A 6,335-nucleotide genomic window follows, 5' to 3' on the forward strand; every position below is an offset into this window, starting at 1 on the left:
GATAACTCGTCTAAATATAAATTCGGTACTAAGACGAATTATGGAGCAAAATTCGTCTCAGGCTGATCCGTCTGTCAGCACGTCTTCAAGACTAATAAATAATTATTAGATCATCCCTCATAGCAAAATATGCGAATTGAATAAGTAGCTCAATTGTACCTCTGCCGTTAAGATCTGCACGATTGAATCGACCATCTAACGTAGAGAACAAATTTATCGTGACATGAGGCTATTGTCCCTTTGGTTCTTGTGGTTAAGCGTGTGGCACTAAGTCCATCCTCAGTGTTACTCTTAAAATCAACCTAACATTGCTAGACATCTGTGTTAAACTCCCAAGTTCGACGTGTCGACGTGCATAGTTCATGATATTCTAAAGTCTTCATCGCTTTAATTCAGTATTTATGCATTGCGGCTTTAGCCACTGCAATGAATGCATTGCTCAAGGCAGTCGCGGTAGTTCTTGGTAAAGATAAAACAAATGCGGGGATTTACTGAACTCGACAAATGCGCCAAAAAGAGGAAAAACAAAAAGGGGGAAAGATATTTGAAGTGTACAAAGGGTGGCGGTTCTGTGGCATTCCACATAAAAATTACAATCACGGGAGTCATGCAGGAAACAAAGGAAATTACAATGGCAATTGCCAATCTGAAAATTTTCCCCATCTGTTTATCTAAATGGTTTTGGAGACAAGACAATCGCTCCTTACTTTTTTTGTGCTTTTCCCTTATTGTCCATGCGAAAATGCTAGGCACAACAGCCAGGACAACAACGGGAATGAGGATGAAAGCTATAAAAGTTCCTGTGAAAAATCCCTTCTCTGTTTTCATGTGGTCGGATGCCGGTCCCTATTTCAAATTACAATACATCTCATTTTGGTAAGGGATCAGTTTGAAACTGTAGAAATAAGGTGCGTGGAAGGCGATGGCGACAAACCACGTGTTTAGAATGCTGATTACTTTTGAGTTGATAAGTTTAGCCTTCAGTGGAGAGACGACAGCGAAGAGCCTGTCTATCGAGATCAAAAGAAGGCTTCCGATAGAAACCACAATAGACACATCTGGGAGAAAGTAGACAAGTTTTCATGGAATATTTCTCAGCAGCCACGAACTGTCGACTTTCCAGAATTCTGATTCTGAAATGATCTCAACGATCTTCACAATTATGATGGTCAAAGGGATGGATTGGTCGGATACAGCCATGTTGAAAGCGATGTAATTGACGGATCTTCTTATTTGCTTGTTCATGTAAATGACAACATGAATAAAGATATTTCCGAAAAACGAAACCAGGAGTCAGCTGTTATTTCACAAGCTTGGTCGGAATTACTTGAGTCTGTATGATTCGTTGTCTGTGAGCTGTTTTCGAAGAAATGTCTTACGGTTGTGTTGACAGTCATTATCTCCCTTGATACTCGTCAATCCACGAGTGAGCTTACAAAGTTTATATTTAGGATGGTTTGTTAACAGCAACGCTGAACTTCGTTGTAGTCACTGTTTTGTTCGACCAAAGTCTTTAAGATGGGTTCTATTTATCTGAAAAGTCATTGTCGTGAAGGTAATTTCAATAGATAAATACAAATAAGTGTGGGTGAACATGACAAGGTTATCAATATTGACATTAAAATTGAACTACCCCGCTAAAGGAACGACTTGCATTGGCCATTTCTTTTAAAGGTTAATGACGGTTCGTTCACTAATTTGCGATAATTTTGAAACCGGCTGGGGTTTAAAAGGGGAATTGTCATTCCACGACATAACAATATCGACTTTTCATTAGAATAACATAAAAGCAGATGAAAGGGAAAGCAAATGGAAAAACTAATTGGAGACTATTAAAATATAATTTGTCAATGAGGCCGCGTTTTTCTCAGGTATTATTCATTAATTGTTTTGATATTCCTCACGTCGGAAATTCTCTGCTAAGGAACACATAAAAATCAAACAATTACAAGCCATGCTCATTGCTTTGTTTTATTTTTTCTCTCAAAGTTTGAGTTTGAATATCGGTTATAAAAACAACTACAAAAAACACATAATAATAATTTAAAAAACATACTGTTGGGAGTCCTAGAGCTTTATTTTCTTTGATTTAAAATTCTACTGAGGTAGAGACAATTGAATAAAAAGTCGGTGGCTTAGGGCCATTGTAGGCGCCATTATTCTAAGTGGCAAGTGCTTAAAGCTTGCGGGAATTCATGTCGTGGCCTTGGTCGTAGTTACTGCACATATGCTATTTATAGATCCAAGGACTAAACGAACCGGTGCAAAACAATCATATAATTAAGAGGAGAGAGCGTAGAAAACAAGTGATCTTCCAACAAAAACAGATGCTGAGACGTGACCCCGTCAAACCAAACAGGAGGCACTTGTGCTGTTCCTTTGCAATAATTGCTATTTTATCGCTTGGCTGGCGGCACTCGTGGACATTATGAAGCAAATCCTGTGCTCCGATTGGCTATCCGAGAGAGTAAGATTGACCCATCTTGCCCTCTTGGGATCAACCGCTTTGATCCTGCGCAAGAAAAAAATTGCGTGGAGCGGACTCTTTTGGACAACGTCGGCGATGAAGTTGCAAAGAGCGGTAGAAGACTGATAGAACACATTAACGACTCTGGTGGGTTTAATGTGCTACAAACACAATTGGCATAATTTCCCTGCTCTTGAAATGCATGAGTAAGACACTCTTGATTCTTACTATGTAAAAAATTATTTATTGACCAAGCTTCTTCTGTCTAGGTTTAATATTGACCGAGCTAGTTTTTGCCTTTTTATGGACTGAGACAAAGTCTCGCACTTGGTCAATAAAGCCTGTAAATAAATATTTTAATGATCACAGTCAAACCCTAAAAACTATTGAAACTATCAGTCAAGTGCAGCTCTCGCTAGGAGTGGTTCTCTCGACTTCCCGTCGGAAAAAAAGTTTTCTTTTATTTTTTGCCCATGAAAAGGGTTCAGGGCACATGTTTCAAAAATAGTTTAGTTGTTCTCGAATTCTCTTTTTTTGCGTCGCCACAAGTCAAAAATGATTTTTGACCAGACCACCCCTGTGGACAGCGATCGAAAGTGTAAATTTCAAAGATTTTGTCCAGCGCACAGTGATTGCAACAATGTAGCTCACGGAATTCTATCTTTATACAAGTTACAAGATGTATTCAGTTAGTTCACAGACAAAATATGGAAACTTCAGCTGAAATATTTTCCATACCAGCGTGATCAGAGGAGACCCTTCTCTTCGACCTTAATTTGCATATCAAAAATTCACTACTTTGTACGAAAGATTTCTCAATCTATCAGTGCATAGTTTATACACCAATGAGGTCACGGATTGCCTCAAACCCGCAGGTATATCTCTAGCTTCCATCCACCATTTTCTTAAAAACAACGCAGATCTATGTGTTTGCTCAATTGCGCTGGTGTCAAAGATCATTTACATGATTCTGGAAATTGACCAATATCTCCTTTTGACCGTTTAAACTTCGTTCGTTTATCTCCTACGTTGAGGATTTAAGGTTTTCATAGCAACTGAATGGAGAATAGATGTCGAGTTGTCCTAAAACGTTGCGTAAACGTGATCGGCCGTAACGCTTGCGCGCTTGCGTGACTAACAAAGTGGACAAAGGCGATGGGAAGGCGCCTTCTCGATAATTTACGTTGAAATATCAGGTCATGAACTACGCACAGTGTGGAGAAGATCAAACTTAAAGAATAAATTTTGGCACACTGGTCATAACAGACATATCTCGTCGCTGAAAAGGACGCAAAAACAAGTTAAAATAGGTTACAGTGTTAATATTTACAAAACAACACGCATACACTCTGAAACAATTCATGCAGATTCTCCCGAGATTTAGTTCACGGAACCCGATGAAATAACCTTCCTTTCCGCAGATTTGTTTCCATCATTAATGATGTTACGTTCTTACGGACCACAACGGTTTTGAGCGACAAACTCTCGACATTTTCCTGCGACCATCAAAATCAATTGGACAAACCCAGCTTGATGTATTGCGTGACGTGATTGTGCAAACTTTTCTTTGTCATATGACCTGTTTCGCGCGTTCTACAGGCTGGAACCAAAATTAGTTCGTGAAACGAATTAGAATCTAAAATTATTAAAATGGACTGAAGAATTTTACATTTTAATGAGAATTTTATCTTTTAAAAAAGTTTACTTGATTCATGGAATGCAAAGATTGGAGTGGCTTTGGGTATTTCAGCCTTGATTTCTCTCCTGGAATGCTGGGACGACGTATGGAGTCATTTGGAGTACTATCAGCTATCCAGCGAAATCCTCGATTACAAGTTAATTTTGTTTCGTTCCCGTCATTTTGACCACGATATGGAAAAAATATAACAGTTATTGGTGTGTTCTAATTAATAATCATCTTTATTGAGGAAACTTTTTCATAAAAGATATGGTTTTCAAAAAGGACCTCAAAACTAGATATATATAGTAAAAACAACAAAGCTACAAAATTGCAAAGGGATTAAAAAGATACAAAAAATGCAAAAAAATTAAAAATAAGTATAAGTAAAAATTAAACGTAAGTAGCTATATTAAAAACTTAGAAACATCACGTTTAAAACTATTTACATTCCTTGAGTCTTTGATCGTCTGACTGAGGGAGTTAAAATCGGAAAGGGCATGATATTGTGTTCTTTGCTCCCCCCAATTTCTTTGACACGTAGTAATCTAAAATTGCCTTTGTTACGTGTATTATGCCTATGAAGTACGTCTTGTCTAATCAAGTCTATATCGTGATTAATTAAGCCATTGATGCATTTGTATACGTGTACACACCTTCTTTGAAATCGCCTTTTCTCTAGAGGCAGCCACTTGAGAACGGCTAATGCCTCAGTGGAGGATGAGTACAATGGTCTATTTAAAATAACTTTAGCGGCCTTATTTTGCAAAACTTGCAAGCTAGACATAAGGGTAATATTATGTTTATCGCCCCATACAAGATCAGCATATTCAAAAAGGGGCATAACAAGACTTTTATAGAAAAGTAGACGCGCCCTGAAAGGCAATAAATGCTTTATACGCTTGAGAAGCCCAAGCCTCTGATTGATTTTCCCAGTTAGGTGTTCAATATGATCAGTCCATGTGAAATCCGAAGATATATGTATACCGAGGTATTTAAAGCTGCGAACATTACTTATACTATGATCTAAAATTGAGACAGTCAAATCTACTTTGCTTGCGCGTTTCCTATCACTACCGATAAGCATGCATTTAGTTTTGTCCAAATTTAAAGTCAGTTTGTGATCATGAAGCCATTTCGCCACACCCAGTAGATCGTTATTTGACTTATCACTCAAGTCCTTTGAGGATGTACCATAGCAATAAATCACAGTGTCGTCTGCATACAATGACGCGTAGCAGGAGTTAAGCACATTTGGCAAGTTATTTATGTAAATTACAAACAACAGAGACCCTAAAATGCTACCCTGTGGCACCCCATGGGTGACTGGAAGTTCCTCAGATAACTTATTTCCACATGAGGTGCACTGTTGTCTACCAGTTAAGTAAGAACGGAACCAATTTAGAGCTGTTTCAGAAAGGCCGATCACGGATAGCTTGCATAACATTATTTGATGGTCTACCGTGTCAAATGCCTTGGTTAGATCGATGAACACGGCCCCGCAAAGCTTTCCTTGTTCCATGTTTAAGAGCACTTCATCAGCAAATGAGGTCATAGCTGTTGTAGTTGAGAAACCCTTCCGGAAACCAAACTGCTTGTTGGACAATAAGTACTGATACAACTGCAAGTATACCGCTCTCTCCAAGATCTTGCTTAGTGCAGGGAGGATTGAGATGGGGCGGTAGTTGGAAGCGTAAGTTCTGTCACTAAACATCCGAACACTCAAAGAAACATTGGAAAAGCGGTGAAAGTACTTGTTAAAAGCCACAGCACAAGGGAAAATGTGAGGCAGTGAAAGAAAGCCACACTGACTGGAGATGTTTTCGAAGTTTTCGGAATTAAAGCTGTAGTCGGATCACATGCGTAATACATTTGCAATTTCTCGAGAGTGAAGGCTATTATTTACCTAAAAATTGATTCGTAAGTGCCTATCTGGGCTATCTGCATTAGCAGACAAAACCAGAATTCTCTTGACAAAATCAAAGGACAAATTGTGTCACGACGAATTTTTGTCTCTATTTTTGCTGTCAAATTTCGTTAGCGCTTGATCTGCTCATGAGACCAGCTGGCATAGTTTGCAAATGGACTCAAATTCCAGTTTCAAGATTCATCATACGTCGTTTCAAAGTTTTTAAATCCACGAGTTTCGCGACAAAAGAAAGTTAATGCCTTCCAGGTAAATTTTAGTGA

General features: G+C 38.5%; 2 pseudogenes; both read right to left on the reverse strand.

Moving 5' to 3' along the window:
* Positions 1–399: 399 nt before the first annotated feature.
* Positions 400–1,470, reverse strand: LOC131782768 (mesotocin receptor-like; annotated as a pseudogene).
* Positions 1,471–4,552: 3,082 nt separating this feature from the next.
* LOC131782767 (uncharacterized) lies at positions 4,553–5,232 on the reverse strand (annotated as a pseudogene).
* Between the last annotated feature and the right edge of the window lie 1,103 nt (positions 5,233–6,335).

This window comes from Pocillopora verrucosa, chromosome 14 (assembly GCF_036669915.1).
Source record: "Pocillopora verrucosa isolate sample1 chromosome 14, ASM3666991v2, whole genome shotgun sequence".
Taxonomy (NCBI): domain Eukaryota; kingdom Metazoa; phylum Cnidaria; class Anthozoa; order Scleractinia; family Pocilloporidae; genus Pocillopora; species Pocillopora verrucosa.